At 34.1% G+C, this 12,601-nt stretch overlaps 1 pseudogene; it reads left to right on the top strand.

The window, feature by feature from the left end:
* Nucleotides 1–4,066: 4,066 nt before the first annotated feature.
* On the top strand, nt 4,067–11,734 carry LOC122292862 (annotated as a pseudogene).
* Nucleotides 11,735–12,601: the final 867 nt, after the last annotated feature.

Raw genomic sequence — 12,601 nt, forward strand, 5'->3', positions numbered from 1 at the left:
AAAGTGGCAGATATTAATTATGTCATAAAGTCGTGTCATGCATGTGAAGCTTCCAATGAAAAATAAATCAATGATAGATTGTAAATTTGTAATAAATTATATCTTCCTGTCTCTCTTTTTTTTTTAGGTGTACTTAGGCAACAGTTAATAACATTTGTTGTGGACTATTAATCACACGATCTCTCAAACCAACACGAGTTTGATTGAGCATTCGTTACAATAAAATTGTTCAGTTAAAATTAATTATGATCTTTTGTAAAAATAATTATTTTATATTAAATTGAATTTATTTTAATCGTAAATAATCATTTTCGTCGCATATGATCCATTACAAATAATATTTTTTTTGTAGTAATTTAATGATAATCCATTAATGATTATTTACATAATCGATTTAATTATTTTATCCTTTTTTTTTTTTTTTTATCAGTTTTGGCATTAGGAAGTGCGGATTTTAATATCCGTCCAATCCGAAGAGGCATAATTAGGAAAACTTGTACTGTGAATTTGATGACACTTTCCGACCATATAAAAGGTGGAATTAATATTTAATAATTTAGTGCTACTTTTTTTCATCATTATTATTATTGTTGTTTTTATTTCCATACCTCACTTTCAATTGCTCTACTCCTAAATGTTTTGGTTTACTGTACATATATATAGTACCAGTTGTATTTTTGTTTTGTGTATTTTTTATTGAGAAATGATATTTACAGTTATGGTTGTGCAAGCGGCGTGCAGTCGTTTTGAAAAAAATGAATTAATATGGGACCCACATGAAAAAAAACTAACTTTTTAATCGTGAACCTCACTCTTTTTCAAAAAGATTGCGCGGCGTTTGCAATTCCACGACTGTATATAGCATTACTCTTTTTTATTATGTACAATCAGTTGCACGTAATATTATTAGATATAGTCTTAAATTAAGTAACTGTAACGTATTTATTTTAAAAAAAAATAGAAATCTTTTATTAAAAGCATATGTTTTATGTCAATTTTTGATTTATTTATTTTTTTAAAAAAATTTGCATGCACAGACTTACACGTTTTAGAATTATAAATATCATTATATATATATATATATTTTTTTTTTCTTTTACTTTAATTAGGATCATTGCCCTCCTAATCATCTTGTCCACGTGGCTCTTCCACTAATAAGCTCTGTAATATTCGCAGAACAGTGAAGTTAAAGTTGAAATGCACATAATATATAATATATTGCTCTGATTTATTGGTAGAAGCATGTATGAGTCGGGGAATAAATTCTAGGCCTAGAAAGTTGCTATGCTTTTGAGCTCATTTTACACACACACACACACACATATATAATATACACACCTCAATTGTATTCTTTTTCCTTTTTTTTTTTTCATTCAAAATGATGTGGTTGCATGCAAATAATGCATATATTTAAACCAAATGCAAAGATAACTTAGTCTTATTAAATTCATAAAATTATTTTTATCAATTTAATATTGTATATAAACACAGTTTATTTAGAAAGACATAAAATAGAGGAATAAATATTATAGATAAATATTATTTAATATTGTAGAGATTCCGGAAAGTGGATAAATATATTATAAAATAAAATGAGTTTTGTTACATACAGTCACTTTTAAGTACTTTTTATGCTCTTTACTGATGTTATTAGTCAAATTAAAGCAGTTATTTTTTATTAAAAAAAGTGACGCAGCCAATCATATTAGTGGAGTTCGCAAAGAATATGTAAAAGTAACTATAAATAGAATTTTTGTTATAAAATAGAGAAATAAATTATGGGAAAACATCAACCATACTTAAGATTTGTTGGAGTTTTTAAACATAAATATACAGGTTTGTTGGACTTTCAATTAAGTATAAGAGTATTTTTCATGCGTTTTGCATTATAAACTCTTAATTAAAATTGACATATTATATTCTTGCAATAATATTAAAAAGTTATATTTTATATTATTTATTAAAATTTAACCATCAAGATTATGGCAGATCAAAAGGCTATAAATTATACTCATTATTTAGAATAGGATGGGAACATGGAATATTATTTGTCAATTTCTTATAATTAATAATTTATTCCATTGATTTGATCCACTTAAGTTCTATCTTCTTCTATAACTTGACACGTACTGGCTGAAAATGTAGACTTTAAAGGTTATTATTGATGGAATCTTAAGGAATTAAAGACAAACATTTCTTAGAAGTGCTGTGGTTCTCCTTCGATACATTTATCCAAAAAGGCTTATGTAACTGTTTTAAGTCTTGCATTCATCCAAAATAGTGAGGGATCGAGATTATGGATTTTAACCTTCGCGGAAGAATATGCTCTTTATACAAAAATAAATATAGATAGAAGTCGAGAATTTCTTTATAAAAGTAAAATAAAGAGATAAAATCAGTAGTCTCGAGAAAAGATCCAATAGAGAGAAGGTAGGACTTGTAGCTAAGAGGATTAGAGTACGTGGGCTACTAACCATGCATGATGTCAAGGGTCCGAATCCTTTCTCGCCGACAACTGGCCAAAAAGAGAAGGGTCTTTCCCTCGAGGGTAGGAAAATCGTGATCGGGAGCGGACCCAAAGCTACGGGTTCTATCATTTTGTGGTGGATGGTCGAATTATTGGATTGAGCTGGATTTGAATCAGCATAGACATAATGCCAAAGAATTTACAATCAGTCTCCATTAACCACTTAGGCATTGGCTCGAGAAGAATCAATTCCAGGCTTATTTAAAATTCACATAAAAAATTAATTTTTTTAATAATAAAATCTATTTCTTTTCAAATAATTGTGTAAAATTTACACACTTTAAAATTGTAACTAGCATTATTATCCTAAAATGGTGAGTTTTTAGAATCATTTAGAAAACTTTTAAAGAAATAAAGTGGTGACCTAATCCAAAAGCTAGATATAATAACACAAAGCCGCTTTGCAACGGTCGGGCTAATAAACGCTCAAGAGCAGCCCTCCATTCAGTGGTTGCCACGTAAGAAAAAATACAATAGGAGAAATAGACTTTACCACACACAAACCATTCAAGCACCCACACACAAATAGGCTTTTAGCTCTTTGCCCCTCTTTATCTTTGTCGATGCCCATCTTTTCTGTCTCTAAGCTCTAGCAAAGCTTCCGTTAGACATTTTCAGCCCATACATGGTTGCTTTCAGGATCTTCGCGATGGCAGTGAGCCACCAGTGCATGAAAAAATGGAAACCCTTCAGAAAGATCAAATCTTTTTTGGCTTTAGCTCTTTGTGGCTAAAAGACCCTTTGATTTTGTGTACAGGAATTGTTGAGGTTAGGTTAGAGAGGCCAGGCACTAAAAATGTGAGGCATGTTGAGAGACTTACAGGAAAGGCTTTCAAGGAATTTGAGTAAACAATCCTGAACCTTCAGAAATCCTTCGTCTGGGTAAAAAGCATTAGCATCACCTGTGAGAAATTTTGTGATTCATAGGAGCGATTTTTCAATTTTTTCTAGAGTTTCCAAATCTAAAAAAGGCCAGTTTCGATTCCATTCTCTCTTGAAGAACACCGGCCAAGATTCCAGTTCTGATTTTTCATATTTTTCTAGGAATTTCAGCATCTTCTCCTCTCTCTTTTCCTCAAATTCTACTCTCTCTCTCTCTCTCTCTCAAATATTTTTTCATCCCCCATTAACTCCTGTTTTATCTTTCCACTCAGACCCTTTAGTTTTTAAAATCTTGCAAATCCTATGTGATTAGAGGGGGCCAAGAAGCTTCGATAGAGATGATAAACTTTCTACTTTGCTTCTTGCAATTAATGGGTTTTGTTAATTATAATTTGAAAAGGTTTGCTAATAGTTTGGGGTACCTTAATAGGGCCAAGCGGTGAGGATTTTAGACCAGTGCTTCACGTAGTGCAACTGGAGTTGGCAAACGTGAAGACAGCAATGGGAAGGAGAGGGAGATGCGAGGGGGGGGGGTGTGAAGGGTGCGAGAGCCTGTGTCGAAGGACTTACTTGTTTTTGAAATACACAATGATCAGATGTAGTGCAACCATAAAATAGTTGTGGTGGAAAGCTTAAGTGTCAATTATTTATTGGTAGGCTGCTTTTGAACTATTAGAAGCCCGACCGTTTATAAGGTATTCTCATGATAATAATAAGAAGAAGAAGGCATAGCATATGATATTATGACTTAAATTAAGGATAGATACATAAATAGACACAAAAGTAGTGCCATTAGCTGAAAATTCCCCAATATATTTCAGTTTTATAACCCACCCAACTTTTCAACAACATCGTCCCTCTCTCCCTTTCTCTCACTATGTACTCCATTTCCAAGTTCACCTCAGACCGCTCTCTCCTTTCTCTCTACCTTGCCCGGCTCTGCCGATATGTTTGGTGGAAATAAATTTCCCGTGAAATATAAGGGGAACCTAGTCCTAAGATCCGACCCGGATTCCACACTTTCCAGTATGGACATCTCCTTTGTTTAACGTTCATTTATCTCTATTGAACATGTTATTTGGATCTGAATAGTCAAACAATTTGGATCCAAATGACGATATCATTTTTCAATCTGGATCCAACCGCACCTGTATAATAGTAATGGAGTAACATATTTGCTCATTTCACTGTTTAACTTCGACCAAATGCTTTTTTTCTTTTTTTGGTAGCAACCGAATGCTTTTGTTATGTCTTTAAATTAATTTGTGTTAATTTATACTTTTTCATGAATTTCAGGTAACTCCGTTTGGATTGCGGGAAATCAACCGAGAATATATTCCGTAAAAGCAATATAACTCGGCCGTGTCACCAGAAGTCTGAATCTTATACAGACGATGCGCGTGTTTCCATAATCGATTCACTTGAGCTGAGATTACGGTAACTGTGAAAATACTTTGCCATCAAAGTTGCATCAATGGAGTTTTTTTTTTTTTTTTTTTTTTGAGTATACTTTATTTGTTATATTGATGGAAAGAATAAACACATGGAGACCGATTGCGTGCAAAGCTCGTTTTTTGTTTTCGGAGTAATGGGACAAGATTTAGAAACTGTGGTATAGAAATAGTTTTTTGGAATCGTTTGCCAAGATTGAATTTTTTTTTGAGAAAGGTGCTTGCGTTTGTTGGGGGGGTTATATTGGAGATTTGTTTTAATATAATAAACAAAGCTTGGTAGGATTATTTCTATGGAGGGGAGGGAGGTGACTACTATTTCGGAGATGAGTTCATGGGGAGGAGTGAATGATGGTCGACCCCGATTTGAACCAAGTGATTCGCTTCTCCTAGGCCTTGTTGACGACGTCGCATTGAATTGCCTTGCTCTGGCAAGTAGATCGGACTACACATCCTTATCTTGTATTAATACAAAGTTTAATGGTATAATTAAAAGTGGGTGTTTATATGGGTTGAGAAAGCAGTTGGGGATTGTGGAGCATTGGGTATATTTAGTTTGTGATCCAAGAGGGTGGGAAGTGTTTGATCATGTGAGAAAGAAATGGATGGCGTTGCCTAGAATGCCTTGCGATGAGTGTTTCAACCATGCTGATAAGGAGTCCTTGGTTGTGGGTAGTGAATTGTTGGTTTTTGGTAGGGCTGAGCACCGATTCAACCGAAGTCGGATTTGACCTCCTCCGACTCCGATTCCGACTCCGACTTTGTCAGAGGCCGAATCCGACCTCCGACTCCGACTCCGCTTACACCCCACTCCGCTCCGACTCCGACTTAGACTTGTCGGAGCGGAGTCGGAGTTGGGCTTTTTTATTGGGCTTTTCTTTAAACTTTTTTTTTTACCCAATTAACATTTCAATTTTACAATTTGTAACTCTAATCGGATTTGGGGTTCTATATCAATTTTTTTAAAAAATATAATTTGAGATTTCTAATTTATTAAACCAAAATCATCACATTAGAAAACAAAACTAAATTCAAAATTTATCACTATAAAAAATAAAACTAAATTCAAATGTGCAACCAAAGTTAAAAACTAAATTAAAACTAAATACACACATTAAAATTACATAACCAAAATTACAACCTAAAATTAAAAATACATAACCAAAATTAAAACCTAAAATTAAAAATACATAACCAAAGGTCCAAAATTACAACCTAAAATTAAAAATACATAACCAAAGGTCCAAAAAATGTCATTTTTCAACTTGTGCCTAAAAAAAAAAGAACAAAATTAGTAAAGAAATAAGATACCATATAAATTTATAAAAATAAAGAAAGCAAAATTGAAATAAGATACCAGAAACAAGATTGTCAATCCTCTTCACGAAGTATGCTGGCCATTGAATTGGCTAATTCTGCATTAAGATGTTAAAGTATAGGAAATTAGTATTACAAAATGTTAAAATCAACTCATATAACAACTTAAAAAAATCTCTAAATACATTACCTGAGTCTAGCTTGTAGCTCTCTGCATCATCAATGGCTTCAGAATAATTTTGACTCAAGTATATGGGAGTAGATTTCAACCAATTTTGCGAGCACACGAGAGCTTCTACAGTTCTAGGAGCCAAAGAGCTCCTAAACGGATCTAGGACACGGCCTCCTGTGCTAAATACTGACTCAAATGCAACGGTGGTGATAGGAATGACCAAGATATCTCTTGCCATTAGAGCAAGAACTGGATACTTGGTGGAGTTGACTTTCCACCAAATTAAAATATCGAAACTCCCCGTAGGAATCTCAATGTTCTCCAACAAATACCGCTCTAACTCCGACTTACAATCCATCAAGGATGCTGTATGCTCTTTATGGAACTCCCTCAAAAAATCCAAGGGATCATACTCTGTAATTGTACTACTACTCCCCATTGATGCACTAGCTTCACCGCTTTGAGTTTTGTTAGCACCAATTATGCACCCACCACCAAACTCTACATATGCCTCATACAAATATTTCATATCCCTCTTGAGGAGTGCAACAAATTCCTCATCCTTCTCCTCACCCAATGTTTTCTTGAATCAATATGCTTGAGTAACCAATTTGAACCGCGGATCAAGAATAGCAGCAATAAACAACAACCGATTTATTTTTTCAAGATCACCCCAATATTTATTATACTTTGTCTTCATTCTGAAAGCCATTGAACTCAAACGTCGATTACTATTGTCACAAAAATTATTCAAGTGTTTATGAATGACAATAAGCTTTTGGACATAATTATTTGATGTAACATATAGTGTACCAGAAATGCGCAATGTAACACCATAAAATATTTGAAGAAACTTCGAAAAGTTTCTTATGGTCTCCCAATCATCCAGCCCAGGAGCTCCTAGACCCTTTCTCCTATGTCCATCCTCAGACAAATAAACTCGTGAGTAGGGATCTTCATCAAGCAAAAGTTGGAAGGCTTTTTGATACTTTTCAGCCACGTCCAACATAACAAAAGTCGAATTCCATCTAATAGGCACGTCAAGAGTAAAAAAACTAGAGCATTGAACTTTTGATCTGTCAACACAAGACTTGAAAGTGGTAAGTCTTTGGGGAGAAGATTTCACATACTTAATCAAATTTCGGACCCTTACAATTGAGTCATCAACATCTTTCAAACCTTCACTCACAATAAGGTTTAAGATGTGTGCCGTACACCTCATGTGAATACACTCGTGACTTGCTATACAATCCGCACTTCCTATTTCCCTTGTTCTCAACCAATCAATAGCAGAGTTGTTAGAGGTAGCATCATCCACTGTAATTGTGAGGATTTTGTCAATGCCCCAATCAAGCATACACTCCTCCAACTCCCTCCCAATCGTTGCCCCCTTATGGTCGCTAATCCGAACAAATGAAATGATCCGCTTATGCAACTTCCAATTATTATCAATGAAGTGAGCGGTCACACACATGTAATTAATATTTTGGATAGAAATCCAAGTGTCGGTGGTCAGGCATACTCTTTGTTTGGTGGTCAAAAACATTTTCTTCGAGCTATCATTCTCTCTCAATAATACCCTCATGCAGTAATGTATTACGGTAAATCGAGAAGGAATAGGAAACCTTAGATCAAGGGATTTAACAAATTCCCGAAACCCTTCTCCCTCAACACATCTAAATGGTAGCTCATCCACTATCACCATCCTAACAAGGGCAGCTCGGATTTTTTTCTCATTATATTTGGTCATCCCTAAGGTCTTCTCCCCTTCCCCTCCTTCACTTCTTGCTTCTGGGACCAAGAATGTTTGACTCTTATCCAATTTACTCTTACGGTTTTTGGGGCAAAGTTGGATGTGTGTTTTCATGGCCGAAGTGCCTTGCCTTTTGGGATGGCATTTTCATTGCCTATGACAATGATTACAAGTAGCTATAGGCTCTTCGGGATCACAATCGGGCACTCTTGTGAAGTGGGACCATACCTCAGACCTATTCTTAATATTTCTACTACCAGGTGGAGGGCGAGGGGTAGAATGAAAGGCACTAGGAGTACCTACCGAAGAGCCTATTGGTCCGCTAGACTCATCAACTATTGGACTGGGAATATCAATCGGTTGTTCTGGGGCTGGAATGCCAGGACAAGATGCACCTGTGGATGTAGGAGTGCTTGTGCCTTCCATATCCATTATTTAATAACTAGAACTGTAGAACACAACAAATAAGATAAATATAAACAAAATAAATTCATGAACTAATGTAAAGATTACTCAAGTAACTTATATGATATACATATATAGTAGTAATGAGAAAAAATGTCCTATGAATCTATAAATGTGGTTGAATCACTTGACCCTCGCTCGAGCGAACTCAGGTAGAGTGTGCCGCTCGACCCTCGCTCGACACTGAGCTCGAGGAACTCAGGCAGATTGTGCCGCTCGACATTGAGTTCGAGCGAACTCAGTGCTTACTGGGTTAAAAGCTTCTGCGAATCTGCTTAGTGCTTACTAGAGGAATGGGAAAAAACAAGTAATAGCATTTCAGATCATCAAGGGCTACTGAAGGAGATTGATCCTAACAACATTTAGTGTATTTCATAGTAGATCCTAACAACAAATTCCAACAAATTCCATACTTCAATAAATTCCTACCATTTGTACACTTAAACCCATGACCCCCATCCATCTCTCATGAAGAAAACCCTTGGCCTTTCATAAATAGCACACAACAATCCTAAAATCCACAACTATCTAGCGATTTCAGCACACAAACAAACCTAATATCCACAACTATCAAGAAAATGAACAAAAATAATGCAAAAATAGTTAAGATATACAAATTATAGAGAGAGAAAGAGAGAGAGAGGCACCTCGGTTTTGAAAAGAATGGGCTTTCAGAGGGGTGATGGAGGTCGGAGGGGCGACGACACGGCATGGGTTCAGATGAGAGGTGAGGGTTTTGTCGGTGAAGGTTGAAATGAGAGGTGAGGCACTAAGGAAGAAAATGATCCAGACTTTCAGTGAAGGGGGAGGGGAGGGGAGGGAATCCAGGGGGAGGAATGAAAAGTTGAAAACCGTAATGGGTTAGGCTGAAACCCCATTAGGGTTTTCAACTTTTAACTTTTAAAAAATTGGGAAAAAAAAAGTTACAAATACAAATTAATAAGTTAGTAAAAATAAATTAATAAGTTAGTAAAAATATATTTAAGTTAGTAAAAATATATCCTATTATATATATATTATATATTAGTAATACACTAATACTAATACTATTAGTCTATTAATATATAGTAAATTAGTAATATTATTAACTTATTTACTATAGTCTAATAACTAGATAGTCTAGATGTAATAACTAGTAGCTAATAATATCTAATAACACTAGTTACACTAGTACTAATAGATAATAACTTAAAGATACTAATTTAATATACATATAACTAATAGTATACTATTAAATATATTATATATTAGTAATGCACTAATACTAATACTATTGGTCTATTAATATATAGTAAATTAGTAATATTTATTAACTTATTTACTATAGTCTAATAACTAGATAGTCTAGATGTAATAACTACTAACTAGTAACTAATAATATGTCCATAACACTAGTTACACTAGTACTGATAGATAATAACTTAAAGATATATATTTAATATATATGTAACTCAATAGTATACTATTGAACTATATTAGTAATTTACTATATACTAATAGTCTAATACTATTAGTCTATTAGTAAGTTAGTATATGGTATAATAGTGAATTAGTAATATTTATTAACTTATTTACTATAATGAATAGTCTATAACAAATATGTAATAACTAGATGTAATAACTAGTAACTAATTATGTGTAATAACACTAGTTACACTAGTACTAATAGATAATAACTTAGAAGATATTAATTTAATATATATTAACTAATAGTATACTATTATATATATATATATTATATTAGTAATACACTAATACTAATACTATTAGTCTATTAATATATAGTAATATTTATTAACTTATTTACTATAGTCTAATAACTTATAACTAGATAGTCTAGATGTAATAACTAGTAACTAATAATATGTGATAACACTACGCTAGTACTAAATTACTAATAGATAATAACTTAAAGATATTAATTTAATATATACAACTAATAGTATACTATTATATATATTAGTAATTGACTATATACTAATACTCTAATACTATTAGTCTATTAGTATTTACTATTAGTCTATTAGTATATAGTAAATTAATAATATTTATTAACTTATTTACTATAAGTTTATAACTAATAACTAGTGCTAATTGCTAGTATATTATTGGATTTAACTAATGATGTTACTATATTTATATTTATATGATTACTATATAGAAAAACACATATTTTTTACAAAATATGTACGCTAGCGGAGCGGAGTCGGAATAGGGAGTCAGAGTCGGAGGCGGAGTTAGAGTCGGAGGATTGGAGTCGGATCGGAGCGGAGTCGGAGTCGAATCTGACTGGACTCCGACTCCGACACCGACTCCGACTTTTCTCGGGAAAAAAACTCCGACTCCGACTCCGACTCTGGCTCCGACTTGTCGGAGTCGGGGTCAGAGTCGGATTTTCGGATTTCTACTCAGCCCTAGTTTTTGGTCGTGAGTTATTGGATTTTACTATTTGGAAGTATAGTTTGATTTGTCACAACTAGGTCAAGTGCCAGGGGATGAACCGCTCTCGTTGTTTATTCGGGTCAAGTAGCCTTGGTTCAATTTCTATTGTTGCAGGAGGGAGTGATAAACACGGCAATGTTTTGCAATCTGCTGAATTATATGACTCTTCATCTGGTACATGGGAAATGTTACCCAGTATGCACACACCACGTAGATTGTGCTCTGCTTTTTTATGGATGGCAAATTCTACGTGATTGGTGGGATGTTAAATCCTACTGTTCCATTGACCTGTGGGGAGGAGTATGATCTTCAGACAAAGAAATGGAGGAAAATCGAGGATATGTATCCATTTTCCAATGGGGCTACTCAGGCTCCTCCTCTTGTGGCAGTTGTGGATAACCAGTTATATGCATAACCAGTTATATGCAATCAAACATTTGACCAACATGGTGAAGAAGTACGACAAAGTGAAGAAGACCTAGGATGTGTTGAGAAGGCTTCCAGTGAGGGCTAATTTAGCAAATGGCTGGGACCTTGCTTTCAAGGCTTGTGGAGAGGAGCTTTTGGTTGTGGGTGGCCAAAGAGGCCCAGAGGGTGAAGGAATTGTGCTGAACTCTTGGTGTCCAAAATTAGAGGTCAATGATGGAATTTTGGATTGGAAGGTTCTTAGTGTGAAGGAGCATGTTGGTGTGTTTGTGTACAACTGTACTGTTATGGGTTGTTGAAGATGTCTTGGATTGACTTAAAGGGAAGTACCATATCTACGATTCAATCTGGCTTTTCAGGGTGCTTCTATGTGCATTTATCATATTGACTAGAATTAATTGTCATCAAGATAGCTTTAAAATTAGGTTTTCTTTTCTTAACATGCTTGTGTTTTGACAGGTTTCTGCTTTCATATTTCTGCATTTTATTTTCTTTCGGGAGGCACTAAGTAGAGTCATTTTGTGATATTTGTTTGCTGTCCTAACTTTCAAAGTTCATCCGTAGCCAATTTATTTATACCAATAAATTGAAAAGCCTTTTTACAGAATTATCTAATGTTCAATGCTTGGTTCTTGCTCTTGTATGCATCGTGTTCTTTCAATTTTACTACAAGACTTTTCACCAAGAGAATGAAAATGAGTATATCTTGCCTATGCTAGAAAACATAATCATACTTCTGAACTTTGTTTCTAGCATTTATTAAATTTTGCTTTAATTGTTTTCTATTTTTGGTTGTCAGGTTGTCTAATTTGTTCCTAAAATAGACATTTCTTTTCTTTCCGAACTTTAATTCTTTGCAAAGTTGTGGGGCGTCGCTTTGAAGAAATCTTTACCTTATATGTTGTAATTCAGAATTCTAGGTCTTTACTTTTTGTTCAGTCCTTCAAGAATTCAACATGTGTGGTGAATTTGGCTAAAATGTTGAAGTTTATAAATAACAGCTTATAGGGGTACAATTGCTTGAGTTTTCAGCTCAGTTGAGGTTTTCTCTAGTTTGATGCGTTCTACAATTGTGGACAGGATGTGTTTCCAATGACGTGGTAGGATGTGATTATAATTCTAATTGTTGCATCTTTTTATGATTAGCAATAAGGAGCCATTTTACT

The sequence above is a fragment of the Carya illinoinensis genome, chromosome 13, assembly GCF_018687715.1.
Source record: "Carya illinoinensis cultivar Pawnee chromosome 13, C.illinoinensisPawnee_v1, whole genome shotgun sequence".
NCBI lineage: Eukaryota > Viridiplantae > Streptophyta > Magnoliopsida > Fagales > Juglandaceae > Carya > Carya illinoinensis.